At 39.3% G+C, this 15714-nt stretch overlaps 1 protein-coding gene across 14 annotated transcripts in view; it reads left to right on the top strand.

Moving 5' to 3' along the window:
* ANKS1B (ankyrin repeat and sterile alpha motif domain containing 1B) overlaps positions 1 to 15714 on the top strand; it is a 1057476-nt gene that overhangs the window by 486729 nt on the left and 555033 nt on the right. The window lies entirely within an intron of this gene.

Raw genomic sequence — 15714 nt, 5'->3', positions numbered from 1 at the left:
TCCAGAGCCAAAGATGTAATTTTTGTATTATCTACCCTTTTAGATCTAAAACAAGCCTATTGTATGTCTATGTTCTTTGTATTGGCACAGATGTCTATATTCCTTTTATTAACTCTGATAATCAAGAGTTGACTATGTAAAACTAATAATAGATTTCAGATTTCCTTCTGGAAAACACATAGCACATGTGAAAGGAAGGATTATTAACCAAACAAATCTTTGAGTTCCTAATGATTAGCATTTTGACAAGCTGCTGTCTTAGATGAAGGATTTAAATTATATATTACATAACTTCAAAGTATTTTGTATTTCTTCTTGATTTCAATATCCAGTAAATAGTGTTCATCTTAATGTTAATGGAAAGGAGATCTTTGCTCTGTTTTAGTCTCCGTGCCCACTGATGTTGCTATAGGACATTAATTTGCTATAGGGTTTTGTTTCTACTATTAATTGTAATCCTCTAGAACTGATTAACATTACAGTAAATAAATTATATGTCAAATTCTCTAAGCTAGGTAGTTTGATGTTTACTAGCAATATATTTGTTCCCTGAAGTTTCCATATAGAAAATTAAAAATAGAATATCAAATTCAGAATAAGCCTGGACCATTTCCTCATACTTCATATTTGATATATTCCCTTTCAGGCAATTATTAGCTGTTTTTAAAAATAATCTTAGATGTATTTATTTAAAACCAGATCCTTATGATTTGTTAAGAACCCATGTCATATGTTCATTATATTCTATCTTAGTAACCTCAAGCATATGAGCAATTATGGTTGAGGCCTTAATTATTGGTTATATACAAAATGTAAAACTACATTAGACACTAAACAAAAATTAGTTAATATTATCAAATTTATGAATAATACTAGATAGAGAAAGCTCATTTATTCATTTAACAAATACTTAGCATTTACAACGTACTAATGTCAAGATACTGGGTATAAAATAATAGAAAGACATGTTCTCTGAAAACCCTTATGGTATGCAAATAACTAAAGTAAAATGTTATTATATTAGCATGATATGAACTTATAGATAGGAGCATATAAGTCTGCCTAAGAGCATTAGAGATGGTTTTACAGAACAAATAATATTTGTCCTATGACTTGAAGAATTTATCAAATGGATTTTGAAGGAATATGGTGAAGAAAGAAAGGAATAAAGAAAGAGGTAGAGGAAAGTAGAGTCCTTAGAACCAGAGAAATTTGGACATAGGTCCTTGTTTTACCACTTAGGATCTTTAGGTAAATGATAACCTTTCAGAGGTTCCTTTTTTTTGAAATACTATAGATGGCCATATTTAGCATAGGACTTTGCACATGTTAGGGACCCAATAAATATTGTCCCCTTTGCACCTATGAGCTTCTTGTAGGTAGATAAGACAGATGATAGTATCAACATTTTAAAGATGAAGAAAGTAAAGAAACTTGATTAAGGTCACACAACTAAGTAAGTGGCAGAACCAGGATTAGAACCTGTATCCTCGAGGAGCAAGATGGCGGAAGAGTAGGGTCCCCAAATCACCTGTCTCCACCGAATTACCTAGAAAACCTTCCAATCATCCTGAAAATCTATGAATTCGGCCTGAGAATTAAAGAGAGAACACCTGGAATGCAACAGTGAGGAGAGTTCGCGCTTCTATCAAGGTAGGAAGACGGGGAAAAAGAAATAAAGACACAAAAGGCCTCCAAGGGGGAGGGGCCCCGCGAGGAGCCGGGCTGAGGCCGGGGCGAGTGTCCCCAGGACAGGAGAGCCCCGTCCCGGAGAAGCAGGAGCTGCACCGACCTTCCCGGGCGGAAAGGGGCTCCCAGGAAGTTGGAGCAGGACCCAGGAGGGCGAGGATGCCCTCGGGTTCCCTGAGACAGTAACAGAGCAACTGCGCGCCTAGGAGAGTGCGCCGAGCTCCCTAAGGGCTGCAGCGCTCACGGCGGGACCCGGAGCAGCTCGGAGGGGCTCGGGAGCGGCTCCGCGGAGGGGGCTGCAGGGCCCCGGGAGCAGCTCGGAGGGGTCGGGCGGAGGAAGAGGCTCCGTGCGGAGGGGGCTGCGCGGTTCCAGGAGCAGCTCGCGGGGGGCTCGGGCGGCGGCTCCGCGGAGGGGGCTGCGCGGCCCAGGAGCGCGAATCCAACAGCGCAGGCCCGGAGCACAGGGCGCCGGGACACAGCCCAGGATCCCGCCTCCCCCGGGACAGGCAGAGGCCGGGAGGGCCCAGGACAGCAAGGACGCTCCTGCCCCAGCTGAGCAGATCAGCGGCCCCGCCCCGGAGCCTCCAGGCCCTGCAGACGGAGAGCTCCGGAGCTACTGCGGGGCTGAATCCAGGGCTCCAGAGCTGGCCGCGCCACTGGGGTTGTTCCTCCAGGGGCCTCACGGGGTAAACAACCCCCACTGAGCCCTGCACCAGGCCGGGGGCAGAGCAGCTCCCCCAAGTGCTAACACCTGAAAATCAGCACAACAGGCCCCTCCCCCAGAACACCAGTTAGATGGACAACTTCCAGGAGAAGCCAAGGGACTTAAAGTACACAGAATCAGAAGATACTCTCCGGTGGTTCTTTTTTTTTTTTTGTTTTGTTTTGTTTTGTTTTGTTTTGTTTTGCTTTTTGATTTGTTTCCTTCCCCCACCCCCTTTTTTCTCCTTTCTTTTTCTTCTTTTTTTTTTCCGTTTTTTTTTTCTTCCCTTTTTTTTCTCTTTCTCTTTTCTTTCCTTCTTTCTCTCCTGTCTATTTCTCTTTTTCCCAATACAACTTGCTTTTGGCCACTCTGCACTGAGCAAAATGACTAGAAGGAAAACCTCACCTCAAAAGAAAGAATCAGAAACAGTCCTCTCTCCCACAGAGTTACAAAATCTGGATTACAATTCAATGTCAGAAAGCCAATTCAGAAGCACTATTATACAGCTACTGGGGGCTCTAGAAAAAAGCATAAAGGACTCAAGAGACTTCATGACAGCAGAATTTAGAGCTAATCAGGCAGAAATTAAAAATCAATTGAATGAGATGCAATCCAAACTAGAAGTCCTAACCACGAGGGTTAACGAGGTGGAAGAACGAGTGAGTGACATAGAAGACAAGTTGATAGCAAAGAGGGAAACTGAGGAAAAAAGAGACAAACAATTAAAAGACCATGAGGTTAGATTAAGGGAAATAAACGACAGCCTGAGAAAGAAAAACCTACGTTTAATTGGGGTTCCCGCGGGCGCCGAAAGGGACAGAGGGCCAGAATATGTATTTGAACAAATTCTAGCTGAAAACTTTCCGAATCTGGGAAGGGAAACAGGCATTCAGATCCAGGAAATAGAGAGATCCCCCCCTAAAATCAATAAAAACCGTTCAACACCTCGACATTTAATAGTGAAGCTTGCAAATTCCAAAGATAAAGAGAAGATCCTTAAAGCAGCAAGAGACCAGAAATCCCTGACTTTTATGGGGAGGAGTATTAGGGTAACAGCAGACCTCTCCACAGAGACCTGGCAGGCCAGAAAGGGCTGGCAGGATATATTCAGGGTCCTAAAGGAGAAGAACATGCAGGCAAGAATACTTTATCCAGCAAGGTTCTCATTCAAAATGGAAGGAGAGGGATCCCTGGGTGGCGCAGCGGTTTGGCGCCTGCCTTTGGCCCAGGGCTCGATCCTGGAGACCCGGGATCGAATCCCACATCGGGCTCCCGGTGCATGGAGCCTGCTTCTCCCTCTGCCTGTGTCTCTGCCTCTCTCTCTCTGTGACTATCATAAATAAATAAAAATTAAAAAAAAAAAAAAAAAAAAATGGAAGGAGAGATAAAGAGCTTCCAAGACAGGCAGCAACTAAAAGAATATGTGACCTCCAAACCAGCTCTGCAAGAAATTTTAAGGGGGACTCTTAAAATTCCCCTTTAAGAAGAAGTTCAGTGGAACAGTCCACAAAAACAAGGACTGAATAGATATCATGATGACACTAAACTCATATCTCTCAATAGTAACTCTGAATGTGAACGGGCTTAATGACCCCATCAAAAGGCGCGCAGGGTTTCAGACTGGATAAAAAAGCAGGACCCATCTATTTGCTGTCTACAAGAGACTCATTTTAGACAGAAGGACACCTACAGCCTGAAAATAAAAGGTTGGAGAACCATGTACCATTCAAATGGTCCTCAAAAGAAAGCAGGGGTAGCCATCCTTATATCAGATAAACTAAAATTTACCCCAAAGACTGTAGTGAGAGATGAAGAGGGACACTATATCATACTTCAAGGATCTATTCAACAAGAGGACTTAACAATCCTCAATATATATGCCCCGAATGTGGGAGCTGCCAAATATATCAATCAATTATTAACCAAAGTGAAGAAATACTTAGATAATAATACACTTATACTTGGTGACTTCAATCTAGCTCTTTCTATACTCAATAGGTCTTCTAAGCACAACATCTCCAAAGAAACGAGAGCTTTAAATGATACACTGGACCAGATGGATTTCACAGATATCTACAGAACTTTACATCCAAACTCAACTGAATACACATTCTTCTCAAGCGCACATGGAACTTTCTCCAGAATAGACCACATATTGGGTCACAAATCGGGTCTGAACCGATACCAAAAGATTGGGATTGTCCCCTGCATATTCTCAGACCATAATGCCTTGAAATTAGAACTAAATCACAACAAGAAGTTTGGAAGGACCTCAAACACGTGGAGGTTAAGGACCATCCTGCTAAAAGATAAAAGGGTCAACCAGGAAATTAAGGAAGAATTAAAAAGATTCATGGAAACTAATGAGAATGAAGATACAACCATTCACAATCTTTGGGATGCAGCAAAAGCAGTCCTAAGGGGAAAATACATCGCAATACAAGCATCCATTCAAAAACTGGAAAGAACTCAAATACAGAAGCTAACCTTACACATAAAGGAGCTAGAGAAAAAACAGAAAATAGATCCTACACCCAAGAGAAGAAGGGAGTTAATAAAGATTCGAGCAGAACTCAACGAAATCGAGACCAGAAGAACTGTGGAACAGATCAACAAAACCAGGAGTTGGTTCTTTGAAAGAATTAATAAGATAGATAAACCATTAGCCAGCCTTATTAAAAAGAAGAGAGAGAAGACTCAAATTAATAAAATCATGAATGAGAAAGGAGAGATCACTACCAACACCAAGGAAATACAAACGATTTTAAAAACATATTATGAACAGCTATACGCCAATAAATTAGGCAATCTAGAAGAAATGGACGCATTCCTGGAAAGCCACAAACTACCAAAACTGGAACAGGAAGAAATAGAAAACCTGAACAGGCCAATAACCAGGGAGGAAATTGAAGCAGTCATCAAAAACCTCCCAAGACACAAGAGTCCAGGGCCAGATGGCTTCCCAGGGGAATTTTATCAAACGTTTAAAGAAGAAACCATACCTATTCTCCTAAAGCTGTTTGGAAAGATAGAAAGAGATGGAGTACTTCCAAATTCGTTCTATGAGGCCAGCATCACCTTAATTCCAAAACCAGACAAAGACCCCACCAAAAAGGAGAATTACAGACCAATATCCCTGATGAACATGGATGCAAAAATTCTCAACAAGATACTGGCCAATAGGATCCAACAGTACATTAAGAAAATTATTCACCATGACCAAGTAGGATTTATCCCTGGGACACAAGGCTGGTTCAACACCCGTAAAACAATCAATGTGATTCATCATATCAGCAAGAGAAAAACCAAGAACCATATGATCCTCTCATTGGATGCAGAGAAAGCATTTGACAAAATACAGCATCCATTCCTGATCAAAACTCTTCAGAGTGTAGGGATAGAGGGAACATTCCTCGACATCTTAAAAGCCATCTATGAAAAGCCCACAGCAAATATCATTCTCAATGGGGAAGCACTGGGAGCCTTTCCCCTAAGATCAGGAACAAGACAGGGATGTCCACTCTCACCACTGCTGTTCAACATAGTACTGGAAGTCCTAGCCTCAGCAATCAGACAACAAAAAGACATTAAAGGCATTCAAATTGGCAAAGAAGAAGTCAAACTCTCCCTCTTCGCCGATGACATGATACTCTACATAGAAAACCCAAAAGTCTCCACCCCAAGATTGCTAGAACTCATACAGCAATACGGTAGCGTGGCAGGATACAAAATCAATGCCCAGAAGTCAGTGGCATTTCTATACACTAACAATGAGACTAAAGAAAGAGAAATTAAGGAGTCAATCCCATTTACAATTGCACCCAAAAGCATAAGATACCTAGGAATAAACCTAACCAAAGATGTAAAGGATCTATACCCTCAAAACTATAGAACACTTCTGAAAGAAATTGAGGAAGACACAAAGAGATGGAAAAATATTCCATGCTCATGGATTGGCAGAATTAATATTGTGAAAATGTCAATGTTACCCAGGGCAATATACACGTTTAATGCAATCCCTATCAAAATACCATGGACTTTCTTCAGAGAGTTAGAACAAATTATTTTAAGATTTGTGTGGAATCAGAAAAGACCCCGAATAGCCAGGGGAATTTTAAAAAAGAAAACCATAGCTGGGGGCATCACAATGCCAGATTTCAGGTTGTACTACAAAGCTGTGGTCATCAAGACAGTGTGGTACTGGCACAAAAACAGACACATAGATCAGTGGAACAGAATAGAGAATCCAGAAGTGGACCCTGAACTTTATGGGCAACTAATATTCGATAAAGGAGGAAAGACTATCCATTGGAAGAAAGACAGTCTTTTCAATAAATGGTGCTGGATAAATTGGACATCCACATGCAGAAGAATGAAACTAGACCACTCTCTTTCACCATACACAAAGATAAACTCAAAATGGATGAAAGATCTAAATGTGAGACAAGATTCCATCAAAATCCTAGAGAAGAACACAGGCAACACCCTTTTTGAACTCGGCCATAGTAACTTCTTGCAAGATACATCCACAAAGGCAAAAGAAACAAAAGCAAAAATGAACTATTGGGACTTCATCAAGATAAGAAGCTTTTGCACAGCTAAGGATACAGTCAACAAAACTCAAAGACAACCTACAGAATGGGAGAAGATATTTGCAAATGACATATCAGATAAAGGGCTAGTTTCCAAGATGTATAAAGATCTTATTAAACTCAACACCAAAGAAACAAACAATCCAATCATGAAATGGGCAAAAGACATGAACAGAAATCTCACAGAGGAAGACATAGACATGGCCAACATGCATATGAGAAAATGCTCTGCATCACTTGCCATCAGGGAAATACAAATCAAAACCACAATGAGATACCACCTCACACCAGTGAGAATGGGGAAAATTAACAAGGCAGGAAACAACAAATGTTGGAGAGGATGCGGAGAAAAGGGAACCCTCTTACACTGTTGGTGGGAATGTGAACTGGTGCAGCCACTCTGGAAACTGTGTGGAGGTTCCTCAAACAGTTAAAAATATACCTGCCCTACGACCCAGCAATTGCACCGTTGGGGATTTACCCCAAAGATACAAATGCAATGAAACGCCAGGACACCTGCACCCCGATGTTTATAGCAGCAATGGCCACGATAGCCAAACTGTGGAAGGAGCCTCGGTGTCCATCGAAAGATGAGTGGATAAAGAAGATGTGGTTTATGTATACAATGGAATATTACTCAGCTATTAGAAATGACAAATACCCACCATTTGCTTCAACGTGGATGGAACTGGAGGGTATCATGCTGAGTGAAGTAAGCCAGTCGGAGAAGGACAAACATTATATGTTCTCATTCATTTGGGGAATATAAATAATAGTGAAAGGGAATATAAGGGAAGGGAGAAGAAATGTGTGGGAAATATCAGAAAGGGAGACAGAAGGTAAAGACTGCTAACTCTGGGAAACGAACTAGGGGTGGTGGAAGGGGAGGAGGGCGGGGGGTGGGAGTGAATGGGTGACGGGCACTGGGGGTTATTCTGTATGTTAGTAAATTGAACACCAATAAAAAATAAATTAAAAAAATAAAAATAAAAATAAAAAATAAAAAAAAATAAAAATCCTAAAAAAAAAAAAAAAAAAAAAAAAGAACCTGTATCCTCTGACAAAACTTTTCCCACTATACTGCAACAAGGATTCCAGGCTTTTCCCATGCATTTAATTATTTATTCAACCAATAAATATTTCTTGAGCATCTATTAGGTGTGAGACATATTACTATACATAGATGATACAGTGGGGAACAAATGGACAAAGTCTGCCCTCACTGAGCTAAGAGTCCATCAGAGAAGGCAAACTTTATACCAGCAATTTCAGTAAATCCTAATGAATGTTGTGTTGAGCACATTTAGGCTTAGGCAAACTGTGTGGCAAGAAGATTTATTCTAACTGAGGCAGTCTGGAATTCCTATAAAGGGGGAGTAATATTTTTGTCAAGACCTAAAATCAAGCAGGAGTTATCTGGACAGACAGGAGATGTTCTTTTTCCAAACAGTGGAAAGTTTGGCAAAGATTAAATGAGAATATGGGATATTCAAGGAACTGAAATTGATCCAGGATAGCAGGATCAGAGAGATGAACAAAAGAATGGCAAGTGGTGACAGAAACAAGGTTGGAGAGGGCTGTACAAACCACCTTAAAGAGCCTGGATTTTATTCCTAGGGTAAAGGGTAGTTTCTGCACTGCATAAAAAGCCTGTCCAGAGGAGGAAATTGGGTCTAAAACCTGACTCTGCTTATCCCAGGGAGGGAATAGTTACTTTATTTTTTTTTTTAACTCCTCACAAAGAGGAGTATAGGTTTGCTGTGGCCATAGCGGGAAACCACCCAAGGTTTTAAGCAGCAGAACAAGATGTGATTTGCATTTTTCCTTGCTCCTTCTAGGTGTGCTGAGGCTTCTCTGAGAGGGGTCAAGACAGGGTAAGTGGGACTTGGCCTAGGTGAGTCGGGGGCAGCTTAGATCAGAGCTGTAGCTCTGGGGAAGAAGAGAAGTGAGAGATGTTTAAGACCTAGAATTGATAGGACTTATGGTTGACTGTGGAAGCTGGAGGGGAAGGGGACAGGAGGAGACAGGGATGCTCACCACAGGAGCCTCCGGTACAATACCTAAGACTTCAGTGTTGAGAAAAAGCTATTGGAATTATTCCATGGTGGGAGGACACCCACGTCAGCTGAAATACGGGACGCAATAAAAGCATTTAAAAGCTCTTTGGGGCCAGGTGGCATGTCATTACACTTAAAGTAATGGTTCTTTTTCTTTCTTTGCTGGAAAAGCTGCATCCCTTTGATACTTTCATTTACTTCCTAGGCTGTTGTGTATTTCCACTTGGCTAAATTTGTTCTACAGGGACATTAGTTGTTACCTGACTTTAGTTTTAATTTGAAAGGGCGGGGGGAGGACTGTAATTATGAAGACTGGGCACCTGATTCATTTCCTTGGGTGGCATCATGATTCACTCTCATTAAAGTAGTTTTGCTGTGCAATGTCTGATTCCTTATCGGTTCTGAATTTTCTCTGCCCTGTATGAACAATAAGATAAGTTTCTCTCATGGGTCATTCAGTGCTCTTCATCTCTACTATGAGTCAGATGTTTTGCATTTCAAAACATTATCCTGCCTACAATTTCCCTCTTTATAAATTATGCAGAACACTTCTACCAACAACAGATTCTCATTTACTGACTTTTTAGATTTGTATCTTATAAAACATGTTCTAGTTGTTTTGCTCTAACTTAGTGAGAAATTTTATGGTCAACAGTAAGGTACCATTCAGCAGTAAGGTACCATTCTATTTGTTTTATCATCATTGTCTAAATATCAAGGTGCCTCATTAGATAAAGATACAAGCATCTGTAAGTAAACTCAAATACTGATGATTAAGTCATGTGAAAATCCTTGCCTTGATCCTGTGTCTGCATCTAGTTACAGATTTCCTCCCTTTCACACTCAGCCTCTCAGAGTTGTCTATGCTTCCTGGACTTGCTTTCTTATCTCTTGGTGACTCCTCAAAAACTACTCCACAATCCCACTGAAATCTGTTAGGTCCCCTCAGGATGGTCTCTTTCTAAATATCATGGACAAAGCCTTTATCTTACTTGACCAATCTGCTGCACTTAGCTTGTGAAACATTGTCTGCATGTGGCTCTGTGACACCGCACTTTCTTGGTTGTCCTTCTACTGCTCTGGCCTCCATCTTGGTCTCCCTTTGTGAGTACCCCATGTGTGCCCACTCATACAAGGTTGCTATTCTTCAGGGTTCTAGATGAGTTTCTCTTCCCTTTCTCTGCAAACTGCTTCTGGATGATCTCAGCCACTTACATGGCTTTATTTTTCAATCATATGCTGATGTTGCTCATAGTTTTATCTCCAGCCCAAACTTGAGTTCAAAAACTTCTAAATTCATCTTTCTCCTTGATCTCTGCACTTAGACAGTCCACAGACACTTGAAAGTCAACATGTCTCTGTTAAGTTTCCCAGGGCTGCCACAAAACAGTATCACAAACTTGGTGGCTTGAAACAATAGAACTTTATTTTCTCAGGTTCTGAATCCTACAGGTTTGAAATCAAGTTGTCAGCAGGGTCATGCTACCTCTGAAGGTTCTCAGGAAGATCCTTTCTTTCCTTGGCAGGTTCCGGGTGTTGTTTGGCTTATGGCAGCCTGACTCCAGTCTGTCCTCATCTCCTCATGCCTTCCCTGTGTTGCTATGCCTTTTCCTCTTGTAAACATACCAGTCATTGGATGGGGGAACCCACCCTAAGTGTCTTTATTTGTTTTGTTTTGTATCATAAGCTTCATGATTATAGAGATTATGCTTTTCCACTGTAATCTCCATCACCTAGTACAGTGTCAGTAAATGAATTTTTGCCTAATGTTTATTTAAGAGTAGGATGAAGGAAAGAAGTAAAGCAATTAATCAACAAGAAGTAGGGGTGCCTGAGTGGCTCAGTTGTTTAAGCATCTGCCTTCTGCTCAAGTCATGATCCCAGGGTCCTGGGATCAAGCCTAGCATTGAGCCCCACTTCGAGCCCTTCATCAGGCTTCCTGCTCAGTGGGGAGTCTGCTTCTCCCTCTCCCAGCTCCTGCTCTCTCTTGTTCTCTCTCTCTTTCTCTCAAATACATAAATCAATTAATTAAAAACAAACAAGAACTAATCCAAAAAATGATAAGCAAGCCAAAGTAAGTTTAGGTGTGAATTTTTAAAATATGGCCAAATGTAATTTTTTCTAGTCAATGTACTAACAATACATTTAAGAATTAATCAAACCTGGGGTGCCTGAGTGGCTTAGTTGCATGTTTGACTTCAGCTGGGGTCATGATCCCAGCCCCCTGCTCAGTGAAAGCCTGCTTCTCCCTCTTCCTCTTCCTGCCACTCCCCTTGCTTGTGTTCTCTCTCTTTCTCTCTGTCAAAATAAAAAAAATAAATAAATAAAAATAAAAATAAAGAGTCAAACCTTATTTTAAGCTCATTCAAAACTTTCTTCTATATTCTAGCAAAAATCCTGTGGTTCCCACAGATGCTAGAAAATACAATTTTATTTCCCACTGCCTATTTTTATAACTGGATCCTTTCACTCTTCTTTATTAATGAAAGAGTATCACAGGATGTGATATTGTTTCCTAAATATTTCTTAAACACATCTCCAAAAAGGACAAAGTTAAGCAATCACTAGCAATCTAATTACAAAAAAAAAGGAAAATTAAAAGAAAGAAAAAAAACCTTTATATTCTAACAAAATGTCTCCAGATGTCAGCCTGAAAGAATGAAAGCACCATTTGTAATTTATATCTTCTTACTTTTAAAACATTTAGGCGTCCTTACATATATCTGGTATTAGCCCTGACTATTTAGGCAACCAAGAGGTTAAAAATATAAAAATAAATTTTCTCCCGTGGGAGAATCTGTGGTAGACCCCTGTGCTTGTAATTATTGAAAATGCCCTAGGTTCAACTAAATCAGACTAAGTTGTATAGGTATTGATGAGAAGTAAAACGGGAAGTGCCTCACTCTCCCTCAGCATTCATTATGTAGGCAAATAAGGATTGCTCTAGGGAGTTAATTGTATTCCTTACAAGAAGGCAAGTCCTTAAAAGAAATTATTTCTTGGTATTTTGCTCTACTTTGCTTTAGTGCTACTTAATGGTATTAAATTCACACAACTTTCAGAACACATAATTATAATATTCACTAATTAAACAGAAAAAGTCAACCAAATTAGATTTAGTTAGGAAAATGTCTTGGCATAACCCAGTGGGTCTGCTTAGATTTATTGTCACTAAATTATCCCAAGTAGACATTAGCATTCACAGCTTAGTATTTATTATTCTTCTTCTATTTTTACTTCATTTTGACAAATTCAAGGCAGAGGATTCTAGGTTTACTGCATTGTATGGGGGCCTCTAGGTACTTATGTAACTACTTCTAAGGCCTTATGTAGCAATTTTCTTCACTCAACAGGATTCATTTATGAATTCTGAGTAATTTTAGAGTAATTAAAACAGTGTCCTTCATTTTAGCAACAAAAGTTATCATTTTCAATTAGATTTTTATAGGCAAATAATCACCATTATTACTAAGAAGTGTTCTACATATTTTAGATATATTAACTCATTTAATCCTTAAAACAGTAGTATCTAGGTACGTACTATTGTCACCTGTGATTTACAGATGGGGAACTAAACCACGGAGCCTTTAATTGACTTGCCTACATGTATTTGGCTAGAAGAGAGTGGAACAGGAAATTGCTTCCATACTTTCTGACTCAGGGTCTGTGCTCTTAATCACTATGTTATCCTGCCTATCAGTAATCTTATTATATCATGTTTGAATATACTTTAAAAATACACACCACTTTTGCTAATTATAATTGTTATTAATTTGTATAAACTTGATCCCTTATTTCGGAGTTCTTGAGACTATAACTAAATCTAAAGAAACAACTTTTCTTTCTGATTTCCCCCAATGCTGGCAGTATCTGAGTATATTTAGGAAGGAAGGAACTGCTAGTTAAACTTCTTTTTCCTTTATTCAGCCAGTATTTATAAAGCACTTATTTTTTTTAATTTGTTTATTTATTCATGAGAGACAAATGGAGAGGCAGAGACACAGGCAGAAGGAGGAACAGGCTCCCTGCAGAGAGCCAGATGTGGGACTCGATCCTGGACCACAGGATCATGCCCTGAGCTGAATGCAGACATTCACCCAGGCATCCCTATGGAATACTCCTTTTGCTTTGGTCACTGTTAGGCACTGGGATACAGACATAAAAGTCTTAGTTCTTAACTAAAAGGAATTCAAAGCCCAACAAGTTTTGCTTAATAGAGAGATAAAACAATATATTTCAGCTTGTTGCTTACAGATTGAAGGGAAGGAATGTCTGGTACTTTAAAGAAAGAGATAAGATAATATGGTACCTCTGATGAAATGCCATTGCTTCTATCCATCTCTCTACATTGCATATACCATCTTGATGATGTGCCTTTTGCTTAGAGATATCCCAATAGATTGTCACCAAGTAGACCCTAGAACTGACTCAGATAGTTATATGTCATGCACCATGTAGGGATTTTTCCCATGTATTAACTTGCTTAATTTATTTCAAATGCTAATTCTCTCTTATAGGTATTATCAACAATTAGTACATGGGGAAACAAAAAAATTAAGTAACTTTCTGTGGTCCGTGGTAATAAATGATAATAAAAAAGAGGATTCAAACTTATTTTGACTTGAAATTTAGAGCTCCTATAGCAGACAGCTAATTTTTTTTTTTTTTACTCTTATGTACAGGCCCAAATAAAACTGTGTAATGAAGGTCCAGAATCTACAAGTGCATTCTCTTAATAAAAAAAAACAAAAAAACAAAAAAAACGAAGGGCACCTGGGTTGCTTCGTCATTTGGCATCTGACTCGATTTCTGCTGAGGTCATGATCTCAGAGTCATGAGATGGAGTCCCACATCAGGCTCCCACTGGGTGTGGAGCCTGTTTGAAATTCTCTCTCTCCCTCTGCCCCTCCCGCTGCTCATGCACTCTCTCTCACTCTCTCTCTCTCTCAAATAAATCTTTTTAAAAATGAAATTAAACTTAAAATCTTTAATTTAGAATAAATGTTTCCATTGTTATATAAGAAATCACCCCAAACTTTACTAGGTTAAAACTATGGAAATTATTATATTATAGTTTCAGGACAGGCTTCTCTGGTTGGTATTGTTTCAGAGCTCTTATGCAGTTGCAGTTATATGGTAACTGGTACTAAAACAGTGCGGGGCTGAAGAAGCTAGAAACTGGCCATGTAACTCTCTTTTAGGTAGTCCCTGAGCTTCTCCATGACATCTCCCTGTATAGACTAGCTTGAGTTCCCTTAAGGCATGTTAGTCCCAGGGCAGTTGGACTATGTACATGGCAATGCAGAGTTCCATTGCTAGTGTTCCAGATGCAAGTGGAGGTAATATTTTCTTTTTGACTTAATCTCAGAAGTCATCTGAGATCTCTCCCGCCATACTCTATTGGTTACAAGTGAGCTACAAATCTACCCAGATTTAGTGGGAGGGGAATTAGATTCTACTTTATGATGGGAGAATGGCAAGATTCTAGATGAACATGTGAGGTAGAGGATAATAGCTATGGCTATCTCTATAAAATACAATCTTCCACAGTCTACCCTCTAACTCAACAATTCACACCCTTCTCACAGGTAAAATATGCTCAACTCTTCCTAAAATCCCTCAAAAGTTGCATACCATTTAGCATTAGTCTCAGGTTGAGGTTCATCATCTAAATTAGGTCTAGATAGAGTTGACTCTCCTTAAGTAAGATATCTTAAACAAAGCACTTACAGTACCATTCCTCTTGGTCAGAAGTCTTGTGAACTAAAGAGACAGATTATCTGCCACCCACATGTCTATAATATAATGGTCAGATATGCGTGGATTAACCACAGTAGACACTTCCATTTTAAAAAGATGGAAAGGTCATCAGTTTGTAGAAATTCTGAATTCCAGCCAGATTCATGTTGCCTGTTCTGTGAATAGGGCTTAGGTCTGCTCTCTGAGAGTTGTTCTGATGGCTTTTGGCTCTGCCCTCTGAGTCATTCTTTTTTATAAGTGATCTCTGTATAAAAATAAATAATCTTCTCAGTTTGATTCTTGCCCATACTAGTTCTAGGGTCCAAAGACTTTCTTAAATTTTGCACTGTCCCTATTCCTTTTATTTTTAAAATGACAATGGATATCTGAAAATAAATACAGTTTTACTTCCACGAGACTGTGGTCAATCTCAGATACTTGTAGAAACACAAAGGGAAAATGTCAGTGGCAATCTACTTTATTGACCACTAAAGCTTATTAGTTTACTAGTTAGAATAACTATGCAATACCAGCAGAGAAATATGTCCTTTTTAAAAGTTAAAAGTTATATTTTCAAGGTTGGTCTTTAAGGAATCTCAGAATTATTATGGCACTTTAAGAGAAGATGAGTTTTCTGTCAAACACATGAGAGTAGACTTTTCTGATTGTTTTAAAAGCTGTCCATAAAAAGAAATGAAGCAGGTGTTTTAAAACTTACTCTTTTATGAAAATGTCATAATGCTCATACTATAACCTTCTGTGATTTTTAAAAATCAGTATTTAATCAACATGCTAATAATATTTCAAATAAAAAATTACTTGTTGTAAATATTTTTTCAATTGTGATCAGTCCTAATAAGCTTTATTATAGAAAAATTGATTTAGTTTGCCCAGGATTTTCTTGGTTTCAAACTGAAAATTCTGTGTTCTAGGA

Source organism: Canis lupus, chromosome 15, assembly GCF_011100685.1.
Source record: "Canis lupus familiaris isolate Mischka breed German Shepherd chromosome 15, alternate assembly UU_Cfam_GSD_1.0, whole genome shotgun sequence".
NCBI lineage: Eukaryota > Metazoa > Chordata > Mammalia > Carnivora > Canidae > Canis > Canis lupus.
The sequence above is the reverse complement of the archived record's forward strand: the minus strand, read 5'-3'. Positions and strand labels throughout refer to the sequence as shown.